Source organism: Macrotis lagotis, chromosome X (genome assembly GCF_037893015.1).
Source record: "Macrotis lagotis isolate mMagLag1 chromosome X, bilby.v1.9.chrom.fasta, whole genome shotgun sequence".
Classification (NCBI taxonomy): Eukaryota; Metazoa; Chordata; class Mammalia; order Peramelemorphia; family Peramelidae; genus Macrotis; species Macrotis lagotis.
In genome coordinates, this window is record NC_133666.1 from 398,430,433 (window position 1) to 398,457,995 (window position 27,563).

The following is a 27,563-nucleotide window of genomic DNA, read 5'->3' on the forward strand; positions in this document are numbered from 1 at the left end:
TCATCATAAATATCTTGAATGAATATGAAAAGAAAAAAACTGATTTCATCAGTATAGAAAATTTCAGATGTAGAAACATCTTTATTTTCTTGCTAGATTAAAGCCAAGGATGTGATGGTAAAGATTAAGCAACTAGCTCTCCATGAAGGGAAAAAAATATTATGAATCACACCCTTTTTTTTAACATGTTTAATCTGCACTATTAACATATTCTCCATCACTTTCTTAAGTCTAAACAATCACCAAAACAAGTTTTAAAAATACTGATTTGTGACATTTTACAATTTCTAGTATAAATGTCCTGGAAATTTAATAACTGACTGTTGAGAGATCAAGCTGGCTCCCTGATTTCACAATTATCTATGTCCTAGAGGATAAGTATTGGGAATTTTGCTTGGGGTATATGGATGTCAAATGAATTACCTAAAATCACATTAAAGATGAAACATGAACTCAGATCTTCCAGATAACAAGCCCAGTATTCTTCCTTTTTATGTCATACTGCTCTATGAAATGAATATATAGGAAAAAATCATCCCCAAAATGATAGCAATGAAGGCAAGAAAATGTTCTGCAATGGAAATATCAATAGTAAGAAACACTGGATGAGAAAAATCACGTTAATTGTGAATTTAACACATGGGTTTTGAAAGTTTTCTTTCTATTATATATATATATATTATATAATATATATATATATACTACCACCAATACTCAATTTTCTTATGATGCCTCAGTGTAAAGTAAAGTTTCCCAATAACCCCACTTTTATTCTTTACTTTAATACAAAATACCTCAAAGGTAAGGTAATTTAGGCTATCAGTTCACTCTGATACATTTATTGGGAAAACAACTGTCCCACTGGGATATCTTAGAAATTGAGCACTGTTGTGGTAACTTATTATTAAGGGAATTTTGGTCTAAATGGAACCTGTCTCAAGGTAGATAATATAAAAGAAAAAGAAACAATGGCAGAAAAGAAAATAAAGCTTGGGAAAGGAAAGGAAAAGGTAACTACCCATTTCACCTAGGTGCTCTGAAAATTATTAAATAACATTAGATATAAGCTTTGAACTACAGAAAATATTTACACAAATATTTACCTATAATATCATCAATTTATCAAATCATATCTAATCTTACCTAATCTCTATACTCAGCAATTTCAATGTATCCAAAAATCTTGAGAAGGATAGCCAAAGGGAGGAGAGTAACTATAATCCCTCTAATTTATAATTCTGATTTAAAAATAAGAAAATAATCTACTAGGTAAGGTAACAACTGAACAAACACACACACACACACACACACACAGAAAGAGAGAGAGAGAGAGAGAGAGAGAGAGAGAGAGAGAGAGAGAGAGAGAGAGAGAGAGAGTTCTTTATTGGTGACTGATACAATAATGACTGATAACTTCAAAATGTATCAATAGAAATAATTTCTAAATATAAAACTACATCTTCTAACAGATATTTCCTGAGAGATAGTCATCAACTACATAGAATTTCAAACTTATGGAAGTAACTGTTCTAAATTTTAGTTGTTCTTTTTTTAAATTGAGTACTAGGTTTTCTTGAAAATTATGAGTTAAAAAATCTTTTAAAACTTCTGACTTATTTTAGAATCAATCATTCATCAAGTATCTTCCAGGCATTGTGCCAAGTGTAAGGAAAACAAAGAAAAAGTGAAATTCTCCCTATTTTCAAATGTAGAAATAAAAATGTAGGAAACAAACTAAAATAAATAGGTATATACTGTATAAGGTAAATACCGAGCATATACAAAATAACTTTCAAGAGGAAGTCACCAGCAGCTGGGGTATATAAAAAAAAATCTTTCAAGAAGTTTTTAGAAAAACACAGCTGATTGAATCTACTAATTTGGAAAATTAAAGCATCAAGTGTCCTAAGTTCCAGAGCTGGTATAGGAACTAAGAAATTTGAAATAGCTACCCTGCCCATTCCTAGACTTAGCCTGGAGTCATTCTGACTGACTATTATAAATCTGCTCATAATCAACTGTATTTGCTCTTGAAATTGACTATGAACTGGAGTTTTAAGACCGGTTAAATTATAATTGTCAAGAAGAGATTTTCTAATCACTATATTTAAATAGGAAAAAGATAAGTTGACCAGTCAATAGATAGGATAAGACTAAGTCAGTCAGTAAGTCAATCAAGTATTTACTAAAAGTCCTGGAGAAGGTAAAAATAAATTAAAGCAAAATAAAGACAGTTCTTCTCTAGAAGCTCACAAAGTAATGAGGGAGACAACATGTAAGATAAAAAGAGCACAGTTTTGAAGAGCTTCAAAAGACCAAAAGTTCATTGCAGTTAGTATCTCAGTGACCATAAGATCAGTAAAGACGTCTATTTATGATCAACAGACAAATAGACTAAATGGAGCACACATAATGCACTTTATCCTCTAGATGAAGACAAAGACAAAGTACCCAGAAAAACACAGCAGAAGACAGCACCAGAAGCAGTAGCATCCTTGCAGTTTTGGAAATATAACCTTGATTGTCTAAATACAATTTCTAGGTCATAAATGTGTCCTTTTTGGATACATATATGGATATATATTCTTTGTGTATATGTTCTTACCACTGGTGATATATATATATTAGGTAAGTATACTCCATGTGTATGCAAGAAGATATATCTATCTCTTTATTTTCTATGCTGCTAGTGTAAATGTCTCTTGCTTTGAACTAATGTAAAAATGAATTTCATCAGTGAGGATTTATCTAAAGTATCCTTTAAAGTTTAGAAAGATTTTCTTTTGGATGCATGCAATGTATGCAGGTGAACAAAATGAAACCCATATAGGATATATGACTTGCCTAAGACCATAGAGGTACTAAGTGACAGGGTCTGTTTTCAAATCTTGGTCCTACGACTTGGAATCATGCATTCCTTTTTTCACTGTACCATTATATTTTTATGAAATTATCCATTTTCTCATCATATTGGTCTTTGGGTAAGACTTACTATTTCAGATTTTATGACTATATGAACATTTCTTTCATACTAATATTTTACTTATCAGAAATGGAGAAGACAGCTACAATTTCTTCTCAATTCATGGAAACAAAATGGTAGCACTCCAATGATCTGATATTTCTCAGGGTTGCAGGGGCAACGAGAATTAGGAAGAACTAAATTATAACTATTTCTGCTTGTGGCAGGAAAATTTGGCAAATAAAGACTTTCTCAGAATACAGTGAAACCAAAGGGGGAATTGACTTCCAAACCCTGAAGATTTCCCAATCAACCTTAGTGAATGCAGACCAAAGCAAATAGAAATAGATCCTATGAGACTAGACTGGGTTGATGGGAATTAGAAAGAAAAAGCAGAAACCAAACAGGAAATAGTGCTTGGGATACAAACTTTCTCTTTTCAGAGAACTTGGGTGAAACACAACTATTTAATACAGAAAAAGAAAGCTATGGCTTATAGAGCTTTATTTTCACTTTACCAAATGAAACTTCATGCACAAATGTTAAACTTGATTGTCAGTGTTACTAAGAAGTAGAAGGAACAATAATAAAGGAGAAGGGAAATTTTTTATTTTCTTATGGAATCCTCTGGAAGGACAGTCCTTCTTCCTAACACTCTTTGTGAAAGACAAGAACAAAACAAGCAAATAAAATAAAATTCCAAAGCAACAAACCATGCCATTATTATGCAACAATAATGAAATTTAATGGTTCAATGTCTGCCTTAACAGCCAAATAGATAATGTTCCTGCTTAAGTATCATGTAGGTAAAAAGAAATATAGGCCAAGAAAATCATGACCATTATATGCTGGTAACTAAGAACATTTATCAATGGCATATCTTTTTAATTTTCTATCATTTATAATCTCTATATTTATACTATTTATGCTCTCTATATTTATACACTCTCTGTGCTTTGACATTTTTCTGATTTTGCCTAGCACATTCATTTCATGACTAGGGACCTTCAAAATTTATTCCAAGATTTGTTAGGCAAATCATTGCTGACTCCTATGACTTTTTATTTTCAAAACCAATAGCAATTAAGAAGAATATTTGTTTCTTGTGGTTAAAACATTAAAAATATTAAGTTGCATATATATTTGATATGTATGTTAGTGAGTCAGTCAGGCAATAGATATTTAAATGCCTATTATGTTCTGATACTATTCTAAGGGCTAGAAATACAAATAAAGGAATAAAAGACAGTCCTTGACTTTAAGAAGCTCAGTTTAATTGGGGGGAAGGCGGGGAGCAAAAACTATGAAAACAACTCTGAAAAAATTAAGATATAAACAAGGGAAATTAAACAAAGCTAAAAGATGGAAAGAATTAAGAATAAAAAAGCATCACTGAAGAGTTTCTTCTAAAAGGCAGAATTTGATCTGCCTAAAGGAAGAAATAAGAAGGGAGAGAATTCTAGCTATAGGAGAATAGTCATTTAAACTTCCAAGAGTTGGGGTGGCTAGGTGTCCCAGTGGATAGATCACCAGCCCTTGTGTCAGGAGTACCTGAGTTAAAATCCGACCACAAACACCTAATAATTACCTAGCTGTGTGGCCTTGGACAAGTCACTTAACTGCTTTGCCTTGCCAAAAAAGAAAAAAACTCCAAAAAAAATGAAATAGAATATCAAGAGTCAGAAGATAAAATTGTTTGTGTGTCTGTGTTTGTGTCTCTGTGTGTGTGTGTCCTTGTGTGTGTGAGAAAGTTAAGGAACCAGTGTTAACTGCATCACAGAGAACTTAGGAGGAGTTATAGTGTGTGTAAGGGGACTAGAAAATTAGATGTAGACAAGTCTTAAAGAACTTTGAAAGGCAAGCGGAATAATTTAATGTTGATTGTGGAAGTGATCAACAACTGGAGTTTATTAAATAGGAGAATGTCAAAATCAAACTTGCACTTTAGGAAGATTAATTTTACAGCTAAGTGGATAATTGACTGAAGAATAGAAAATTTGGGAGAGTTTTACTAACCTGCTTGGTATTGCAATATTCCAGTCATGAAGTAACAAAGACCAGCAATGGCAGTGGCAGTGGCAGAGGAGAGAAGATAGTATATACAAGAAATGTGACAAAGATAAAATTGACAAAAATCAGAAATATATTGAATATAGATGATTAGAGTGAGAAATTGAGGGTAAGATCTATGTTGTGACTCTGGGTGACTAGGAGAATGATGGGAGAATGATGGTGCTCTCAATAGTAGTTAAGGAAGTTAGAGAGAATGAGTGGTTTGGGGGGAAAGAAGGATTCAGTTTTGAGTTCAAGATGTAAATAGAACTTCAATTTTGAAATTTCCAAGAGACAATTGAAAATGTAAGATTGGAAATCAAAGGAGAGATTAAGGCTGGATTAGTATGAGAATCATCAGTAAAGAGATGATAATTGGATTCTTGGGAGCTGAGGAGATCACTAAGAGAGACATTTAAAAGACAGAATAAGTAAGAAAGATTTGAGAGATACCCACTTTTGGCATGATTGCTCTTGAATAAAGATTCAACAAAAAAGACATAGGAAGAAAATCAGGATAGAGTAATATCATGGAAACTTAGAGAGAAGAGAATATAAAGGAGAAATAAGGACCATTTGTGTGTTTTGGACCTGGGGTTTATTTATTGTTTTGTTTATAGCCTAGGCTTAGCAAAACAATGGAGAAAATATTAATAGTGTTATTGCATATTTTTATGAGTCTGATGTTAAACATTTACCAGTATACCCAGGGATGGGACAGTGAGTGGATAAAACACTGGCCTTGGAGTCAGGAGGATGGGAGTTCAAATCCAGCTTCAAACATTTGACTCCTACTAGCTGTGTGACCTTGGGCAAGTCACTTAATTCTGATTACTTCACATCCAGAGTCATCTCCACTCATCCTGATTCATATCTGGACACTGAGCCCAGTTGACTCCAGAGGAGAAAGTGAGGCTGGTGATTTAGCTTCTCCCTCACTGAAATCCAATTCATGTGCTTACCATGTCATCAGCTCCCTAATGTTGTGGTCTTCTTCAAAAATGGAGGACAGAAAGCATTATTTTTATTATGATGATGATTTTTTATTATTATAATAGTGTATCCAAGGAAGAAGATATTGTTTGGGAGAGGATGAGTGATAATTCCAAAAGGTACAAAGAGGTAAAGGTTGGTATTGAGAAAAGTTTTGACCATTTAGAGATCTCTGATAATGTAGAGCAGTTTTGTTTGAATGATGAAATCAGGAGACAAACTGCAGAGAATTCTGATTTCATTATTCAAACAAAACTGTAAAGGAAGTGAAGGCATTGATTATAGATAGCATTCTCAAGGATTTTTGCCATAAAAGAGAAAAGAGACATGGAATAGTAACCATTGGCATGGACAAGTCAAAGATATTTATGAGGAGAGGAGAGATGTTTTTAGACAATAGAGAAGTAACCAATACACAAGGAAAGACTGAAGGTAAGTGAAAGGGTGTTGATGATGGGAGGGGCAATCTTTGGAGAATATAGGATGTAATATAATCACTTTCCCAAGTAGGGAGGTTTACCTTGGTAAGAAGAATCGTTTCTTCATGTGAAACAGGAACAAAAGAGATAGCAGAAGAAGGCAGAAGTGAATCTCACATCTGGGTGATGTGAGATAAGGAAAAAGAACAAAGAAGAAGTCATTGGTGACTGGTCTCTTATTTTCAGTAAAATATGAGGTGAGGTTCTTTGTTGAGTGAATGAGGGGAGGAGAATATATGGGCATGATTAAAGAGAGATCAAAAGGTTAGAGCTGTAATGGCAAGATAGTGGAATTAATTAGGTATAAAAAGATTCCTTTTCCATAAAGGTGACACAACTAAACTAAAGTAAGATAAATTTGTAGTGGATCCAGGTAGTATGGTGTTGTGATTTCTTCAACTTCTTATATTTAGTCAACCATTAAATATTTAGGCACTTTATTAAGTTCTGGGAGTACAAAACAAACAAAAAAAGAAAAACTCAAACAAAAAACACTGTTCCTTATCTTAAGGAGTTCATGGTGTAATGAGATAGAATGAAAAAAAAATTATCTAGAATTCAGATATGTAGAAGGAAAAATTGGAGATAGGTGGAGACCTTAGTATTAAGAAGGCATCAAGATAGGGTTCTCATAAAAGAAGGGGTTTATTTTGGGACTTAAAAAGAATCCAGGCATGACAGAAAGGAAAGAAGAGAACTATAATATATGTTTCTTGGACATATATTATAGTTGATCAGTAAATAAAAACTATGAGATAATAAGACAAAGAAGCTGGATTATATTTGGGAAATTGTACATTATTTACAGTGATCACAATTTGCTCCCTAAAGCAAAATCACATATTTTTAATAATAATATTACTCTATTATGACTATAAAGCAATGAATGTTAAATATTACAATGTCAAAAATATTTAAAATAAATTAATTCCATAAAAAGCAATGGGGAGAATCATTATTAAGTACGCTGTAATGAATTACCAGCAATTGTTTGAAACCAAAAAGTGTGCAAAGATGCTCAAGTACTGTATTCAAGTGGATTTATAACCTCATCATGATCATTCCCTCAGACTTCAAACAATTCATGTCTGGCTATTCATTACAATCCTTTTCCATATTCTTCAGCAAATACACTATAGTATCCACTCAATAAGCAATGATCTGCATTTTCTCTCAATATAGTAAGAATATCAGTAGTAATTAGGTTATATCTAGCAATCATCACTCAGACTCACCACAAAACTAGTTTTAATCTCCTTTTTTGCTCATACATTTGCTTGTTGACATCCTTTATAACAATTCTTCTGCTTAATTCCATGATTGTAATACTTTGACACTTGATCATGAACATTAAGTTTCTATTGTACTTTGAATGATGCTCAATTTCAATTCTTTGAAGACTGTACTATTTTATGACACAAGTCATTGCTCAATAATATTTTTATTTTGTAATTTTAAAGATGAATTTACATTATAGTTTGAATAATCTTTTACTATTGAAAGTGAAGGTCTCCATAAAGACATTGTACTATAAAGAATATACCTCTGATATGTTTCTGTTAAATGGAACTCATCTTTTCTCTATATATATTTATTTTTATTGTAAAATGTTTTATTAGGGAGTTCAACTTTTATTATATTCATATTCTGTTATATGGAGGTCATATCATTTGTTAAAAAAAAGTTGAACTCCCTTATGAAACATTTTTTTAAATAAAAGGAGGAGCTTAGGGACATTAAAGTAACTTTTTTTATTTTTAAAAGAAGAATCAGAAGAATAAAGTATCACAAAACTTAAAGAAAAGAGAATATTCAGATAAACTGTGTTACTAACATTGTTTAATAATGAGGCAAGAATATTAACTGAGAAGACAGAAGAAGTGGTTTAGGGAAGCCCTGTGGTAGGTTTAGGAAGAAATAAAGATGTTCAAATTCACTACTGTGATGAGTAGTGAAATTAAGGAAATTTAAAATAATTGCCATGCTTCAACAATTTCCAAGTCAATATTATACAGATACAGCATAAATTTATAATGCTCTAAGTCAAAATGGTTTTATAATTTTCTCTGACCCCATTCAGTAGCACATGAACAAGGTTGAGGGAGGCAGGTTGTAATCACAATTGGAATTTGGATAGTGGGGATCATCAATGGGACAAGGGAGTAGGAGACTTGATTGCAGAGAATATTGTAGAGTAGTTGTAAACTGATTGAGCAATTAACTTTCCAAGTCTATGTACTCATCTTTGATCCCCACTCCTGAATTGGAGTTGTTACTCCTCTTACTATATGTAACTTCTTTGAGAGTATAGACTATCTATTCTTGTCATGGTAATAGTAGCAGCAGGAGCAGGAGCAACCAGTAGCAGCAGCAGCAGCAGTAGTAATAGTAGTACTAGGACTAGTACTAGCACTACTATTAGCAGTAGTAGTAGTAGCAGTAGTAGTAGCACTAGTACTAGTAATAGTACTAGTAATAGTGGTAGAATAGTAGCAGTAACTAGTAATACTAGTACTAGTACTTGTAGAACAAATAGTAGTAGTAGTAGTAGTAGTAATAGCAGCAGCAGCAGCAGCAGCAGCAGCAGCAGCAGTAGTAGTAGTAGTAGTAGTAGTAGTAGTAGTCATAGTAGAAGTAGAAGTAGAAGAAGATCTCCAGGGCTTAGTTCATAAAGTTTAACATTTTTTTTACTCATTCAGACATTACCTTGCAGCAGGGTAGGTAGGGATGTGTTGGGAAACATAATATCAAAAATGTTAATAACTGCCAGAATTTATAAAGCACTTTACAAATATTATCTCATTTTATCCTCATAACAACTTGGGGAGTTAAAAGTTATTATCATCCGAGCTTTACAGATAAGGAACTGAGACAGAAGATAAATAATTTCCCCAAGATCACAACTTAAGTGTCTGAGGGAGGACCTCAGGTCTTTAAGACTCCAGACCCCATGCTTTATCTCCTGCACTATAGAGGTACCATGTGCTACTGTTCTCTATAATAGGATAGCCACAGTCCTTCATCAAATCTATTAAAAGATCTATGTTGCCTTTAATTGGGGATCTCTGATGGGAAGAGATAAAGGCAGGCCCCAGGACAAAGGCACTTCTTCTTTCAGGTAGAAAATTAATTAGCTCAATTTTAACATCATTTTTATGCTCATAACTTTCCTTATGATTCTATTAATAAACATTTTATCTGATGAAGTCATGACATTAGTAATCAGCATAATCTTTCTAGTATAATCTTTCTCTATTTATTTCTCAAGTATAGAATCCACACCCTCATATTTGCTTTGATTCCCAAGTTAGAGCTATATAGACTGCTATTATTACATCCATATTCTGTTAAATGGAGGTCATATCTTTTGTTAAAAAAAAAAGTTGAACTCCCTTATAAAACATTTTTTAAATTAAAAACAAATATATATATATATATATATATATATATATATATATATATATATATATATATTGAGAAAAGATGAGTTCCATTTAACAGAAATATATCAGAGGTATATTCTTTATAGTACAATGTCTTTATGGAGACCTTCACTTTCAACAGGAAAAGATTATTCAAACTATAAGTAATCCATGGATGTCAGTGTGGAAGCAGTATGTCCTCTTAACTGGAGTGGTGAATGTGGAGTCAAGAAGACCTGACTTCAAATTGTACTTCATGTATCTACCTCTCAGGTTTGTTGTGAAGATTACATCCTTCAAATTCTATAGGATGTTAGTTATATTTTTATTATCTTGCCATTGATAGTAGTTGCAGGATAATGGGAAAGTTATATAATCTTTTTGAGTCTCAGTTTTCTAAACTGTAAACTGGAATAATAACTGTTGTCTCTACTTCACAGAGTTATTAGGGGGCTCAAAGACAGGGATTCATAACATGGGGACCCTTCCATGAGCTTAAAAAATTCTTGATACATATTTCAATAAAACTGGTTTCCTTTTTAATTTGATTTTTTTTTTGCTTTGTTCACTTTAGAGCCCTGGACCAAGAATCAGGAATATCTGTGTTGAAAACTGACCTCAGATTAAAAACTTATTAACTAATTAACCCTAGCCACATCACTTAACTGCTATTTGCCCCATTTTCCCTAATCTATATAAGAGGGATAATGGGGTTGATATGAGAATTAAATACAACAGATAAAACACTTCACAAAACTTAAAGTTCTATATAAATGCTACATAGTATTATCAGGAGTCCATACACTTCCCACCCAAAACATCTCTCATCCATACAAAAAAAGATCTAAGGACAGAAAATATGTAAAGTACATTGGAAACATTAAAATACTAAATAAATTTTAGATAAGTCCCCCTCCACAAGTCTTTTTAAGAGAAAAGTAAACTCCTATATCTAAACTTGAAATGACAGTTGCTTGAAAATAGACAAAATAGTAATATTGCACTTGGTGAGAAATCATTATTACACTTCTAATTGGCTCTATGAAATAGGTGAGTGAAATTCCTGAAGGACATTTTGGGGACATAGATTTTTATTCCTATATTCATTGAGGCACATCTGAGACATAAGAATCTTTTCATTAGCTAAAAAAAGGACTTCCAAGTGAAGTGAAAACCAGTAAGTTATGCTTAGTGGAACTCTTTCAGATAGCCCCCAGGCTTAGTCTCCATGCCCTTATTAGGGAGTACCTAATGGGATCCCTCCTCCCAGCCATGATTAAAGAGGCCTTACAAGTACAACTTTCAGCATCTGTCATGGTTTGGATTTGGATCTCTAAGCTTCAGGGTCAACACAATATTTTCCACAACCTGTCTCACTCATCTTCTCACATTTTTCTATTACCTACTTGGCCTAGGGCACAAACATAGAGTGTTTCCCACTTATATACTGTTTTCCCACTTAGAATATTTTCTCAAGGCTTTCAAAGATGTTTTAAGTGGGTTTCATGGTCCTCTGTGCCTCATAGGGATGTTTTAAAATTAACTTTTTTTCCTACTCAGAAGAAGAAAAATATTTCTTCATGCTCCACTCAAAACTTCTTCTAATGCCTAGGCTCCCATATCTTGCTCTTATCACAGAATCTCAGTAGAAAACTTTCTCAATTTAGCTGAAGTTATTTATTCACAGCATGAAAAATCAATTGCTTCCAGAGAATGCAGAGTAGTTTATTCTCATGCTTTCTAAATTAAATTTCTCCAAAGTTAGTAGAATTATCAATGTCATCTTGCTTAAATGTATGGGTACTTTTAGTTCAGAAAACTAATATCAGTCACTCCAACACTGATAAATAAACATCGAGTACCAATATAGAAGAAGCACATTCCCAGCTCTCAAGGTAACACAGAACACCAAACCTTGACTGGAACATTATTCTTCCTTTCTAATTAATGTTGCCTGAATGTTTGAAGAAAAACAAGCAATAGGAAAGTGTGGAGGGGAATGGGCAGTCAGAAGTATAATAATACTAATAATAAAATATTATTTTATATAGCTTTTATTATGTGGTTGAAAATTATTATTTCATTTATTTTTTTGCAGCAATCCTGGGAGGTGGTTGCTATTATTATCTCTGTTTTAACAGATAAAAAAACTGAGACAAACACGGATTAAGTGACTTATCCAAGGTCGCACAGCTAGTTAAGTATATGAGGCCAGCAGTCCACCAACTGCACCATCTATCTGACCCCAAACCAACCAACGATATTTACAAAAAAATAACACTCTGAAGCTATATGTCCCATGAACCATTCCTAGGAGGCAGGGCAATTCAATTAAATGTAATTTAGAGCAGAATCAAGTATATCATATAAAACTATTCTGAATTGTCATGCAATTTTTAATGAGCTATTACTGACTGGCAACAAAAAATAATTTTTTATTAATAGGCGAATGGTTATTGAAAGAATAAGTTATATTTACTAGCAGCAGAGGCTTACAAAAAGGGGCAAAAAAGAAGACTGTACCCTCAAGGAGTGTACAATCTAATAAGAGATGTTCATCTACAAGAAAGTCCTTTTTCAGTGTTCCATTGGGATATGAAAGTTATTATGGATTTGAGAAGTCTGTGTCAGCAAAGCACAGTCCACTGACAGACCATATATTGTTTAATGATCAGTCTAAATTCAGAAAGACTCACTAAAATTTAGTAAATGTTTCAACTACTACAACTCACAATACACAACTTACAAAGACAAGGATAAATTGCACTCCTTGTCATCATAGGAACTTTGTAAGAAGGGAACTCAAATGCCATCTAGGTTCAAACTCCTTGTTTCAAATACTTTCCTTTAAAAACAAAAAAGAGGAATTTTTATCTATTTGATGGCCTTAGAGAAATTATTATTTTACATATTTCACCCAAATTTTTATTTTCATCCTATTCTGTATACAAACCCAATTATCACTCCATGTTGAAGTATTCAAATAAAAATCAAATGGATCAGCTAAATTCTACTGAGACCATTCTTTTCCTTGGTCAAAAGTTTGTAACTGGCCTTGCATTGTTTCATTGAGGAAGAACATTTTCATTACTATTTAAAAGGCATTCTCCCATCCTTTAACTCAAGTAAAATTCTTATTAGAGTGTGAATATTTTAGCATGACTGTATATTTACAGAAGATACATATGGATTTGATTATTTGATTTTACTCCTTGTTTAAAGAGAATGTGTGTCAGAACCTGCATGACTGTTCTTATTTTAGCCTGAGCTTCACAGAGAAAATCTCTGACTCATAGAAAAAAAGAATTTCAGATTTGGAAGGGACTTAACAGGTAAGCTACTCCAACTATAACCTGAATAAAAATCTCCTTTATAAAACTTGAAAATTACCCATCCAGACTTTGATTGAATGTTCCATGTTAAAGCATTTATTTTTGTAGTTAGGGTTTTGTCTTCTTTGATCTGAACCTGCATTTTTATCAATATAGGAAATTCCAAGTGTGGGAGAAATTCTTTCCACTGATGCTAAATGACAATTTTTCCACAATATATGATTTAGAGAGATGAAATGGGCATTGAAGAATCATGTTGCTGTCCATCAATCAACCAAACAAAGGCAGAATCTAAACTTAAGTCTTTTTGACTTCAAGATGAATCCTTGATCCATTGAGCTCCTCTCAAATAAGACTAAATTTGAAAAAAATTTGAGGAAAATATTCTTGCTATCTTGTAGTTTCTATACAAAACTTAACTTCATCAAAATGTTATGGAAAATGGTTTCAAACAATGTTGGAATCCCAGATTAGCAACTATTAAGTCATCAAAATTTATACTTAAAATTAAAATGTTTATTTGTGTCTTTTTAAACACTTAAGCATGTGAGCTTTTGTTCACATTTATGACCTATCCAATACATTGAGCTCACATTTCTTGACTGTCTCATTACAGATAAACTTCACTGAGTCATGACCCACCTTCATTCCATCAATAGTTGTTTATCTGGGTCCCCACCATTTCTTGTAACCATTCTCCATAAAAATTTTGATAATATCCTTTCTGAGCTCAAGTCCCCTATTATCCTAAAAATTACCTATTAATCCTATTAATCCTACACTTATCCTATTAATGCCACCAACTAGCATTAGTAGCCACAACCTTGGTCCTGTTCAACAGTGAAAAGTAATATATCCTAGTAGTTATGGCACAGAAGGCTGGGTTGAAGTATAAAAGAAAGGCCTGAACTCTTTATTTTTCTTCGAGGATGAACATTCCTTTATTCTTGAACCCTATCATTCTTTGCAAGTCATGTAGGAAAATAAATTACTGACATTGTTTTATTTCAATGTATACTAGTCTTGTGAACTTAGCATAAAAAAGTGATTTCCTATAACAATAATAATAATAATAATAATACATAGTCATGCCTGGATTTTTTTTAAACTTTAGACATAGAAAAAAATGAACAAAAAATACATAATCAACCATCTCCTGTGTATACTGCAAAGTTTATCAGTCCCAGGTAGGAACCAGATCATATAGCAGTTGACCTAATGTGAGGAGTACAGAGAATTAAATTCAGAAAATATGAAGAGTTAAACATAAATGGAAGCTAAATCATCTAAGGGCAACTAGATAGTACAATGAATAGAACGTCAGATTTGTAGTCAGGAAGACTTATCTTTCTGATTTCAAATCTGACCTCAGATGAAGTCATTTATCCTTGTATGCATTAGTATTTTCATCTGGAAAATGAGCTGGAGAAAGAAATGGCTATCCACTCCAGAATCTGTAGCAAGAAAGACCCAAATGAAGTCAGAAAGAGTTGAATACAATTTAAAAAAAAAGACTGAATAGCGACAAAAACATCATGCAATCTTAAGGAATGAGAGTATCAAATTATAGGAATGATAAACACTTATAGCAGACACTGATACAATGAGACAATACACCGAACCTTATGGGATGAAACAAGAAAGGAAATCTTATATCTCCATAAATTGATGATAACAAGACAGAAATAATAGATAATAATTTAAATATTTCTTTGAATAAAGTGAAAGATACATTAATAAAACCCAAATAAATACAAACTATAAATTCTAAAAACTAAAATAGTTATAAAAATTAAGAAAATAAATCTTTTGAGGTGTTAAAAAACAATTAAAGAATAACAACCACTAATTCAAATAAAAACAGAGAGGAGCACAAAATTTATAAAATAAAAAAGTGAAATGTAGAAGAACAAGCAGAAACAAGATAAGTTAATTATGAGAAATTATTATATCCAATCATTTGCCATGAAAAGTGAAAAGGTGAGAGACGGAACCCACAGAGGGACCCAGTGAGGGAATTCTCATACTCAAGGTAACCTGGAAAAGAGCAGAAAGGCTCTGTTCCCTGGGATTGCAAGGGAGGAGGACTGGAGAGCAGGGAAAGCCAGCCAGTGACTTTTACTCACAATGCAGTCCAGGTCCCAGCAGCTAGACAGCAAGCCAGCAGGAAGGGTCCCAATTCCAAACAAAGTCTGAACCCTGGGAACACTGGGGCAAAGACAGGACTGGGTTGGGAACAAAACACTGCAAAGGCAGAGCCTGGAGAAAAAGAAGGAAACAAACCTCTGCATAGATAATAATTGGGCTCCATAGGGAACATCCTGGCCAGGGATCAGACCTCAGGCCCTGCACAAAATGTGTGGAATTATATTGCCTACAAACCAGGAACAATCAAAATGAGCCAAAAAAAAAAAATAAGAGTGATGACCACAGAAAACTACTATGCAGATAGCGATGATAAACATGTCACCTCAGAAGAAGAAAGCAGTAAAAAACTTACTACATGGGACATCTCAAAGGAATGTATACATTGTACTCAAATCATAGAAGAACTTTAAAAAATAATTTGAAAACCAAAGAGAAGAAGAAAAGTGGGGTGGGGCAGGGAAGGAGAATCATGCAGGAAAATTATAAAAAATTGACTAAAGAAATCAACTCCATTAAAAGTAAAAAAAAAAAATGAAAACAGAAAGTAACTCTTGAAAAATTAAAATCAACCAACTGGATAAGGAATGAAACTCATATAAAACTCAAATCAACCAATTGAAAAGGGAAAGCAACTCAACAAAAATTAAAATTAGCCTACTGGAAAAGTGAACACAAAAGCTAATTGAAGAAAATAAAATCCTGATAATTAGAACTGGACAAATAAAAATCAATGAATTTATGAGACACCAAGATTCCATCAGAGTAAAAATTGAAGAAAACCCCTTTTAGGAAAAAAACGGAAGGAAAAATAGATTCAGAAGAGATAAGTTATGAATTATTGATATACCAGAAGGCCTAGTTCAAAAGAATAGCCCGGAAAATAGATCAGGAAACTCTCCAAGGGTAAGCTAGGTGGCACAGTGGATAGAGCACTGGCTCTGGGGTCAGAAGGACGTAAGTGCAAATCCAGCCTCAGACACTTAATAATCACCTAGCTGTGTGACCTTGGGCAAGTCATTTAACCCCATTGCCTTTCAAAATAAAAAAAGAAGAAAGAAAGAAAGAAAATTGTACAAATCAATTAGATGAAGAAGACAAAATAACCACTGAAAGAATATACAGAACTCTTCCAGAAAGAGACTCCAGGATAAAAACTCCATGGACTAACATAGTCAAATTCCAGAATTCTCAAATAAAGGAGAAAGTATTACAAGTAGTCAAAAAGAAGCAATTTAAATACAAATGAAACACAATAAGATATACACAAGACTTATCACCTTCAACATTGAAGGACTGGAGGACCTGGAATACAGTATTTTGGAGGGCAAATTATCTAGGATTGCAATCAAAATTTGCTACCCTGTAAAATTCCGCATATTCTATCAGGAGAAAAGATGGATGTTCAATGAAACAGAAGACTTCCAAAATTTCCTGATAAAAAGACAAAAACTGAACAAAGAACTCAATCTTCAAAATGCAAGACTCAAGAGATGCATAAAAATGTAAATGGAAAGGGGAGAAAATAAAAAAAAAACTAGTCAAAAACATTAAATTGTAAACAACTTTACAAGGGAAGATAACATTTGTAACACTTGAGAATAATATTTCTCTTAGGATAGTTAAAGGGTTGAATATAATTGAAGAGATTGTACTTAGAAGATATGAATTTAGTTAGTTCTTATTCTTTTATAGAAGAAGACCAAATTGATATCACCATGTTTTAGACAAATTACAGGGTATCTGACTGTGACCTATCAGACCAATATGAGCTCAAGAGTGTTCTGCCACAGGTCCTGCACAAATACTCCAAGTGAAAAGCTGGGATATTTACTCTAAACTTTTGTGTCTCGTGTTTCCTTTGTCTTACTTTAAATCTGTCTTGCCAGTAGAACTCAGCATTTTTTCTAATAAGGGAACCCTATAATGGATGTTCCTGTGCCAGGGTCTCCCATACCTTACAAACAATTATAACGCTCTTAAGAGAGACCCTCGGTACTTAAAAGTATTTAGAGTATCTATATTTAATTAAATCAGAAGTGATTTTACTTTATTAGATATTTAGAAGCTTGTAATACTATGGAGGCAAAGGGTGGGAACATATTTTGACTGGTTGGACATAAAGAGATTAGGAAGTGATTTTATCTTAATCCATACTTTAGTTGACAATGGTTTAACTACCATGGCTGGGGAGCTAAAGGGATGGGGAGTGTGTGAGAGAGTATGCTGAGGGGAGTGATTTGAATGATATGAATGACATGATTTGGCTTTGCATGATGCTTTGACTCATAAAGATGTTGTGTTCATGGGGAGTATTTGAAAAGGGAGTAAGGAATAGAGATCATAATTTGATGTGATTTTTGACTCTTGAGAAGTATATTTCTAATGGATCAGAAGAGGGGAGGTACTTAATGACTATGAGGCAATGCTGGTTATTATTCAATCAAGCAATCAATCAATCAACTTTTGATTGAATTGTACTTTGATTGATAGTATTTTGAAAACAATAAAAACATAAAAAGGAGAAGGCTAGATATTAATGGATAAATAATATCAGGTGAAGAGGGAAAGAAGGGAGGGTGGGAACAATGAGTAAATCCTCTTCAATAGATTAGGCCCAAGGAAGCAATAAGATACATACCCAATTGTGGTCTTAAAAAAATCTATTCTACTTGACAGGGAAGTGGGGGTGGGGGGAAGAGTTAAAAAAAGGAAGAAGGAATTGAAAAAAGGAAAGGTAAAGGATAAGTGAAAGTAAATTGAAAGCCAAAATTTAAAATAAAAGTTAAAGGGGAAAGGGAGCAAAACATTGGTGGGGATGAATAAGAGGAAAGAAATAAGTATAAATGGGAAAGATAATATGGAGGGAAATAAAGAATTACCAATCTTAACTGTATATGTGAATGGGATGGACTCTCCCATAAAACAGAAGTGGAAAGCAGAATTAATTAAAAAACAGAATCCTTCAATATGATGTTTACGAGAAACATATTTGAAGCAGAAAAATACACACAAGATACAGGTAAAAGGCTGGATCAAAATATATTATGGGTCAAGTGAAGTAAAAAAAAGGGTAGCCATCCTAATCTCAGACAAAACAAAAGGAAGAATAGATCTCATTAAAAGGGATAAGGAAGGAAACTACATGTTCTTAAAAGGTAACATGGACAGGGGGGAAACTAGGTAGCACAATGAATAAAGCACTGGACCTGGAGTCAGGAGAAACTGAGTTCAAATCCAACCTAAGACAATAATTACCTAGCTGTGTGACCTTGGGTAAGTCACTTAACCCCATTGCCTTGCAAAAAGCACTCAAAAAAGGGCAACATGAGCAACAAAGTTATAACATTATTAAACATATATGCACCTAGTAGCATAGTGTATAGATTCTTAGAGGAGAAACTAAAGGAATTCCAAGAAGTCACAGGCAGTAAAACTATAATAATGGAAGACCTCAACTTCCCTCTCTCAGAAGTAGCACAGATCTAAGCACAAAATAAAACAGAAGGAAGTTAAAAAGGTAAATAAAATCTTACAAAACCTAGATATGACAGACCTCTAGAGAAAACTGAATAAGGACAGAAAAGATTTTATCTTTTTCTCTGCAGTACATACCTAAATTAACCATGTGCTAGAACATTATAAACCTTATAATCAAACACAGAAAAGAAGCAATAAATTCATACATTTCAGATCATGATGCAATAAAAATTACATGTAATAAAGAGCCATAGAAAACTAAATCAAAAATTAGAAACTAAATGTAATTTTAAAGAATGAGTGGATCGAACAACAAATCATAGAAATAATCAGTCATTTCATTCAAGAAAATAATAACAATGAACCATCATACTAAAATTTATGGTATGCCAAAGAAGTTTTAGGGGAAATTTTATATCTCTTAATGCTTATATGAATAAAATAGAGAAAGGGGAAATCAATGAATAAAGTATGCATCTACAACAGCTAGAAAAAGAACAAATTAAAGATGCTCAAATGAATACCAAATTAGAAATTCTTAAAATCAAGGGAGAGATTAATAAATTTGAAAGCAAGCAAACCATTTACCCAATAAATAAAATTAAGAGTTTTTTATTAAAAAAAACATAAATCTTTGTTCCATCTGATTTTAAAAAATTAAGAAGTAAACCAAATTGCCAGCAACAAAAATGAAAAGGGTGAACACACCACCCTTGAAGAAGAAATTAAAGGGATAATTCAGAGCTATATTACCCTCTTGATTTCCAATAAATTTGATAACCTGAGAGAAATGGATGTATACTTACAAAAATGCAATCTGCTTAGATTAACAGAAGAGGAAATAAAATACTTAACCCCACTTCAGAAAAAAGAAATTGAGGAAACCATCAATAACCTCCCTAATAAAAAGTTTCCAGGTCCAGATGGAATTACAAGTGAATTCTACCAAATAATTAAGGAACAATTAATTCTAATTGAACAAAAACAGCAAAAAGGTTTTATTTTATTCCACTATGTCTTGTGACTCTATTTGGAGTATTCTTGGCAAACATGTGAAATAGTTTGTTGTTTCCAGCTCATTTTATAGAGAAGGAAATTGAGACAAATAGGGTTTAGTGACTTACCCAGGGTCACACCTATTAGTGTCTAAGGCCAGATTTTACTCAGGAAGAAGAGTCTTCTGGACTTCAGACCCAATATTTTATTCATAGTGGCACATAGCTATATAAAAACTAATTTTAGACTTCCGGCCAAGGTGGCAGAGAGAAGACAGGCACAGTTCTAAAGTCTCCTGATCTCTTCCCCATCTATCACACGAAACAAACCTCTTAAAAGAAATCTGATCCAGAAAACTGAGAAAGAAAAGCCAGGAGAAAGAACATCTACCTCAGGATTTGTCTCCCGCAGCAGCCTTGGCTGAGTACTGGTGGGTGAGTCTGGGCTCAGAGGGAGTATCAGCCCCGGATCAGCCAGATTAACAGCTGAATTGGAACCAGGAGTGTGAGGGCCTGAAAGCCGGACCTGCTGGATCAGCGGTGGGGCTGGATGAAAGGGACTTGGGTATGTGGGGACGCAGAGGCACTGGTGTTGGTGCTGTCCCCCTGGAGCTCCGGGACCAGGCTGGGGGAAGTGTTCTGGTACAGGAGAGCTGCAGACACCATCCCTTAGGCTCCTCAGGTCTCAGAAACTCTGAGGGCACTCCTCCATTGCATAGAGGCCTCTCCCCAAACAAAGCAAACTACTTCTGCCTCAGGCCCAGGTATGTGAGCAGAAGAACCAGCCCAGCTAAGGAATCACCTCAGGCCAGGGTAAAGCCCACCATTGATTGAAGGCAAAAGAATTCAATAGTTCCAACTCAGGCCTTCAGGCAAAGGGAGAAGGCCTCCCAACCAAGGTCACAGACACTCCAGAGAGGGAAACCAGCACCTCCTACTGGCCAGCCAGAGAAACTGCACTCAGTAAAGCCTTTAGCGATCTCAAGCCCAGGTGAACCAGCCCCCCCCCCCCAACTCAAGACCTTAGCATAATGATGAAGGGTCAGCGGAAAGGTGGATCCATAGAAAAATTCCTGGAAGGGAAAGATCCCAACTCAGAGAGACCTGGAACATCTGAGGAGAATACAATCTGGTATCCAGCACAGAAAGACTTCCTTGAAGAAATAAGGAAGGAGCTTAAAAATTTGGGAGAGACAATTAATACCTTGCAACAAGAAAACAAAACCTTAGAAAGTACAATTGGACAAACACAAAAGGAGAATAAATCTCTCAGATCCTCAAATGAGCAAATGCAAAAAGAAATTAATTCTCTCAAAACCTCAATTGGTCAAATGGAAAGCTCTTTCAAAAGTAGAATTGACCAATTGGAAAAGGAGTTGCAAAAGATTAATGAAGAAAACTCCTCCCCCCAAAAAATAATGGAGTCTACAAAAACTAATGACTCCATGAGACAGTTAAACAAAATCAAAAAATAGAAAAAATAGAAGCAAATGTAAAATACCTCATCAACAAAACCACTGACCTTGAGAATAGATCGAGAAGGGGCAACCTGAAAATTATAGGACTTCTGGAAAATGTTGAAGAGAAAAAAAGCCTGGCCTTAATATTACAGGATCTAGTGATGGAAAACTGTCCTGATATCATGGAATCAGAGGGCAAAGTAGTTATTAAAAGAGTACATCGATCCCCACCAGAAAAAGATCCTAAAATGAAAACAGCAAGGAATGTTGTGGCCAAACTGCAGAACTACAAGATAAAAGAGAAAATCCTGCAAGCAGCCAGAAAGAAACAATTTAAATATCAAGGAGCCACAGTAAGGATCATGCAGTACCTGGCTGCATCAAATTTAAGGGATCAAAGGGCCTGGAAGGAGATATTTCAAAGAGCATGGGAGCTTGGAATGCAGCCTAGAATTTACTTTCCTGCAAAGCTGAGCCTTCTCTTCCAGGGAAAAAGATGGACATTTAACGAAATGGAAGAATTCCAAAAATTTCAGATGAAAAGACCAGAGCTAAACAGAAAATTTGGACATCAAACAGGAAGTTCAAGAGAAAGATAAAAAAGGTAAAAAAAAAAGAGGGGGGGGCAGTAAAAGGAAAAACAAATGCAATCCAGTATGTTGAAACTGGCTGTATCCCAGCGTGGGGGTAAAAAAAAAAAGATTCTCATTCTCATAAACCTTGAGAAATGTAACTCTAACAGAGAATACACCTAGTCAGAAATGATGGACATTCATGATCTATCCATGAGACTACTATCTAATGGGATGTAACTGGCTTTAACCCCACTTGGGAGAAAGACTCTAATAACTCTCAGGAATTTGGACTCTATTCAATAGAATATACAGAACTAGAAGGGACAGATGCTCAGAATTTTCTATGACTTAGATAGAAGGACCTAAAAAAAATATTACTGCCATGAAAAAAAGGGGGACAGGAAAGAGATGGGAGGAGGGAGGGGATGGAATGGGGTAAATCTCATTACACTAAGAGGTACAAAAAACCTATGGTAATAGTGGGGAAGAAGAGAGCAGAGGAGAAACACCTGAATCTTCTTCTCATCAGACTTGGCTCAAAGTCAACCTACACATACTCAGTTAACTTATAAAACATCTAACCTTTCAAGTATTAAAAGGGGAAAAGGGGAGGGGGGAGGGAGAAAGGGAAGGGGAGTGGGGAAAATAAGGGGAAAGAAAGGAGAGGGTGTGATATAGGAGGGCACAAACACTGAAGGGGGTGGTTTTCAGAAACAAAAGACTGGGGAATATGGATAAAAGGGGGGAGGGGGAAAAATACAAACAGAGGGAAGATAGCACAGAGGGCAATAAAGAATTAGTAATCATAACTTTGAATGTGAATGAGATGAACTCTCCCTTAAAATGTAATCAAATAGCAGAGTGGATTAAAAACCAGAATCCTACAATATGCTGCTTACAAGAAACTCATTTGAAGCAGAGAGATAGATCTAGAGTAAAGGGAAAAGGTTGGAGCAAAATGTATTTTGCTTCAGCTGAAGTGAAAAAATCAGGGGTAGCAATCCTTATCTCAGACAAAGCAGCAGCAAAAATAGATAGCATTAAAAGAGATAAGGAAGGAAACTTTATCCTCCTAAAAGGTACCATAGACAATAAAGTCATTTCAATATTGAATATATATGCACCCAGTGGGACAGCACCCAAATTCTTAGAGGAGAAGCTGAAAGAATTACAGGAAGACATAGACAGCAAAATACTCCTAGTGGGAGACCTCAACCTTCCGCAATCAGATCTAGATAAATCGAATCATAAAACAAACAAGAAAGAAATTAGGGAGGTAAATAGATTGTTAGAAAAATTAGATATGGTAGACTTATGGAGGAAACTGAATGTAGATAGAAAGGAATAAACCTTTTTCTCTGCAGTACATGGAACTTATACAAAAATTGACCATGTACTAGGACATAAAAACCTAATGATCAAGTGCAGAAAGGCAGAAATAGTGAATACATCTTTCTCAGATCACAATGCAATAAAAGTCATATGCAATACTGGGCCAGGGAGATATAGACCCAGAACAAATTGGAAACTGAATAACCTCATTTTAAAAAATGAGTGGACCAAAAAGCAAATTATAGAAAGAAGTAACCATTTTATCCTAGATAATGATAATAATGAAACAACATACCAAATCCTATGGGATTCATTCAAAGAAACTCTCAGGGGATATATTATAGCTCTAAATGCTTATATGAATAAATTGGAGAAAGAGTAAATCAATGAACTAAATATGCAACTAAAAAAATCATTGAAAGAACAAATCAAAAATCCTCAATTAAGTACCAAATTAGAAAGTCTAAAAATTAAAGGAGAAATGAATAAAATTGAAAGCAAAAAACCTATTGAATTAATAAATAAAAACAAAAGTTGACTAAACCAATAAAATTGATAAACCTCTGGTCAATTTGATTAATAAAAAGAAATAAGAAAACCAAATTGCTAGTATCATAAATGAAAAAGGTGAACTCACCACCAAAGAGGAGGAAATTAAAGTAATAATTAGAAATTATTTTGCTGAACTGTATGCCAATAAATTTGATAATCTAAGTTAAATGGATGAATATTTACAAAAATATAATTTGCCCAGGTTAAATGAAAAAGAGATTAAATACCTAAACAACCATATCTCAGAAAAAGAAATTCAACAAGCCATTACTGAACTCCCTAAAAAAAAATCTCCAGGGCCTGATGGATTAATAAGTGAATTCTACCAAACATTTAAGGAACAATTGGTTCCAATCCTATATAAACTCTTTGGAAAAATAGGGAAAGATGGAACTCTGTCTAACTCTTTCTATGAAACCAATATCATATTGTTATCTAAACCAGGAAGAGTTAAATCAGAGAAAGAAAAATTATAGACCTATCTTCCTGATGAATATAAATGCAAAAATCCTAAATAAAATCTTAGCAAAACGATTACAACAAGTCATCACTAGGATAATACATTATGATCAAGTAGGATTTATTCCAGGAATGCAGGGTTGGTTCAATATTAGGAAAACTGTTAGTATACTCAATTATATCAACAACAAACCCATCAGAAATCATATGATCATATCAATAGATGCTGGAAAAGCTTTTGACAAAATACAGCATCCATTCCTATTAAAAACACTAGAGAGTGTAGGAATAAATGGACTATTCCTTAAAATAATTAGCAGTATCTATCTGAAACCATCAACAAGCATTATATTCAATGGGGAGAGGCTAGAGGCATTCCCAATAAGATCAGGGGTCAAACAAGGGTGTCCATTATCACCACTACTATTCAATATTGTATTAGAAATGTTAGCATCAGCCATTAGAGAAGAAAAAGAAATTGAAGGAATTAGAATTGGGAAGGAAGAGACAAAACTCTCACTCTTTGCAGATGACATGATGGTCTACCTAAAGAATCCCAAGAAATCATCTAAAAAACTACTGGAAACAATTAGCAATTTTAGCAAAGTTTCAGTTTATAAAATAAACCCTCATAAATCCTCAACTTTTCTATATATGTCTATCAAGAAACAGCAGGAAGAGCTAGAAAGAGAAATCCCATTCAAAGTAACCTCAGACAATATAAAATATTTGGGAGTCTATTTGCCAAGACAGACTCAGAATCTTTTTGAAAACAATTATAAAACACTTCTCACACAAATTAAATTAGATTTAAATAACTGGGCAAATATCAACTGCTCATGGATAGGTAGAGCTAATATAATAAAAATGACAATTCTACCAAAACTAAACTATCTGTTTAGTGCCCTACCAATCAAAATTCCAAAAAATTACTTTAACGAGTTAGAAAAAATTGTAAGTAAATTCATATGGAGAAATAAAAAGTCAAGAATTGCCAAGAGCTTAATGAAAAAAAGTGCAAACGAAGGTGGCTTAGCCCTACCCGACCTAAAATTATATTATAAAGCATCAGTCATCAAAACTGTTTGGTACTGGCTAAGAAATAGAGTGGTGGACCAGTGGAATAGACTAGGTGTAAAAGCAGGAGATGATTATAGTAATCTGCTGTTTGATAAACCCAAAGAGTCCAGCCATTGGGATAAAAACTCCCTCTTTGATAAAAACTGCTGGGATAATTGGAAGTTAGTATGGAAGAAACTTAGATTAGACCAACACCTCACACCCTTTACCAACATAAGATCCAATTGGTTACAGGACATAGATGTAAAAAACAATACTATAAGCAAATTAGAAGATCAAGGACTAGTCTACCTGTCAGATCTATGGAAAGGGGAGCAGTTTATGACTAAGGAAGAGTTTGAAAACATCACCAAAAAACAATTAGATGATTTTGATTACATTAAATTAAAAAGTTTTTGCACAGATACAACCAATGTAACCAAGATCAAAAGAAATGTAGTAAATTAGGAAACAATCTTTACAACTAATGATTCTGACAAAGGACTCATTTCTAAAACATATAGAGAACTGAGTCATATTTTTAAAACAATTGACAAATGGTCAAAGGTTATGCAAAGGCAATTTACAGATGAGGAGATCAAAGTAATCTATAGCCATATGAAAAAATGCTCTAAATCATTAATTATTAGAGAAATGCAAATTAAAGCTTCTCTGAGGTACCACCTCACACCGCTCAGATTGGCCAGTATGACCAGGAAGGATAATGATCATTGCTGCAAGGGATGTGGGAAATCTGGGACACTATTACACTGTTGGTGGAGCTGTGAACTCATCCAACCCTTCTGGATAGCTATTTGGAACTACACCCAAAGGGCAACAAAAATATGCATACCCTTTGACCCAGTAATACCACTACTGGGTATTACTTGTACAAAAATATTTATAGCAGCCCTTTTGTGGTGGCAAAGAATTGGAAATCCAGTAAATGTCCTTCAATTGGGGAATGGCTTAGCAAATTGTGGTATATGTATGTCACGGAACACTATTGTTCTATTAGAAACCAGGAGGGACGGGATTTCAGGGAAACCTGGAGGGATTTGCATAAACTGATGCTGAGTGAGATGAGCAGAACCAGAAAAACACTGTACACCCTAACAGCAACATGGGACTGATGTTCAACCTTGAAGGACTTGCTCATTCCATCAGTGCAACAATCGGGAACAATTTTGGGCTGTATGCAAAGGAGAGTACCATCTGTATCCAGATAAGGAGCTGTGGAGTTTGAACAAAGTGCAAGGACTATTCCCTTTAATTTAGGAAAAAAACAGATAGTTTATTGTCTGATCTTGTTACCTCTTAGACTTCTCTTCTCTTTAAGGATATGATTTCTCTCTTATCACACACAATTTGGATCAAGGTACATCATGGAAACAAAGTAAAGACTGACAGAGTGCTTTCTGTGGGGGGGAGGGGGAGGGAAGCAAGATTGGGGGGAAAATGTAAAACTCAAATAATATCTTTAATAAAAATAAATTTAAATTAAAAATTAATTTTAAATATATAATAAGAAAAAAGGAATTTTGAGAAAATATACTTGAGGAAATAAGAGGCAAATTGATCTTTATTGTCATATCAAAATCATGCAGATTCAAAGAAAAAATTAATGAAAATACTATCTACATTAAATACAAGACAGAATTCAAAATAGGCTTGCAAAAATCTTATAAATAAAATCTGGGTTGGAAAGCTCTAAAATCCAAGTTGAAAAGATATTATAATTTAAATTTACTATGAAATTAATTAGATATCTGTGAATCAACCTACCTAAAATATTCAGGATTTATAGGAATACTGTTACAAAATATATTTATAAAAATAGATGAACACAAATAATTAAATGGATAGTCATTGACCATGGCTGGGTCATGTCAATAAAACAAAAATGATATTTAAATTATTTATAGATATAGTGTATATCAATCAAGCTTCTCAGAGATTATTTTATTGAAGTAAAAACATAATAAAAATTAATCTGAAGGAACAAAAGGGCAATAAGATTTTGTTTATTGAATGTAGCAGGGCTAGCATTATCAAATTTCAAATAATATTATAAATGAGATATAATGAAAATAATTTGATACTTATTTAAAAGTTGATCAATGAAATAAATGATAAACCTTAATAAAAACTACAAGAAAAATGATTTCCTATTCAACTAAAATCTATTAGATATCTGAAAAGCAGTTTTTCAGAAATTACATTAAGAACATTTTAAACAATTTATCATAGTGAGTTCCAAAGACAT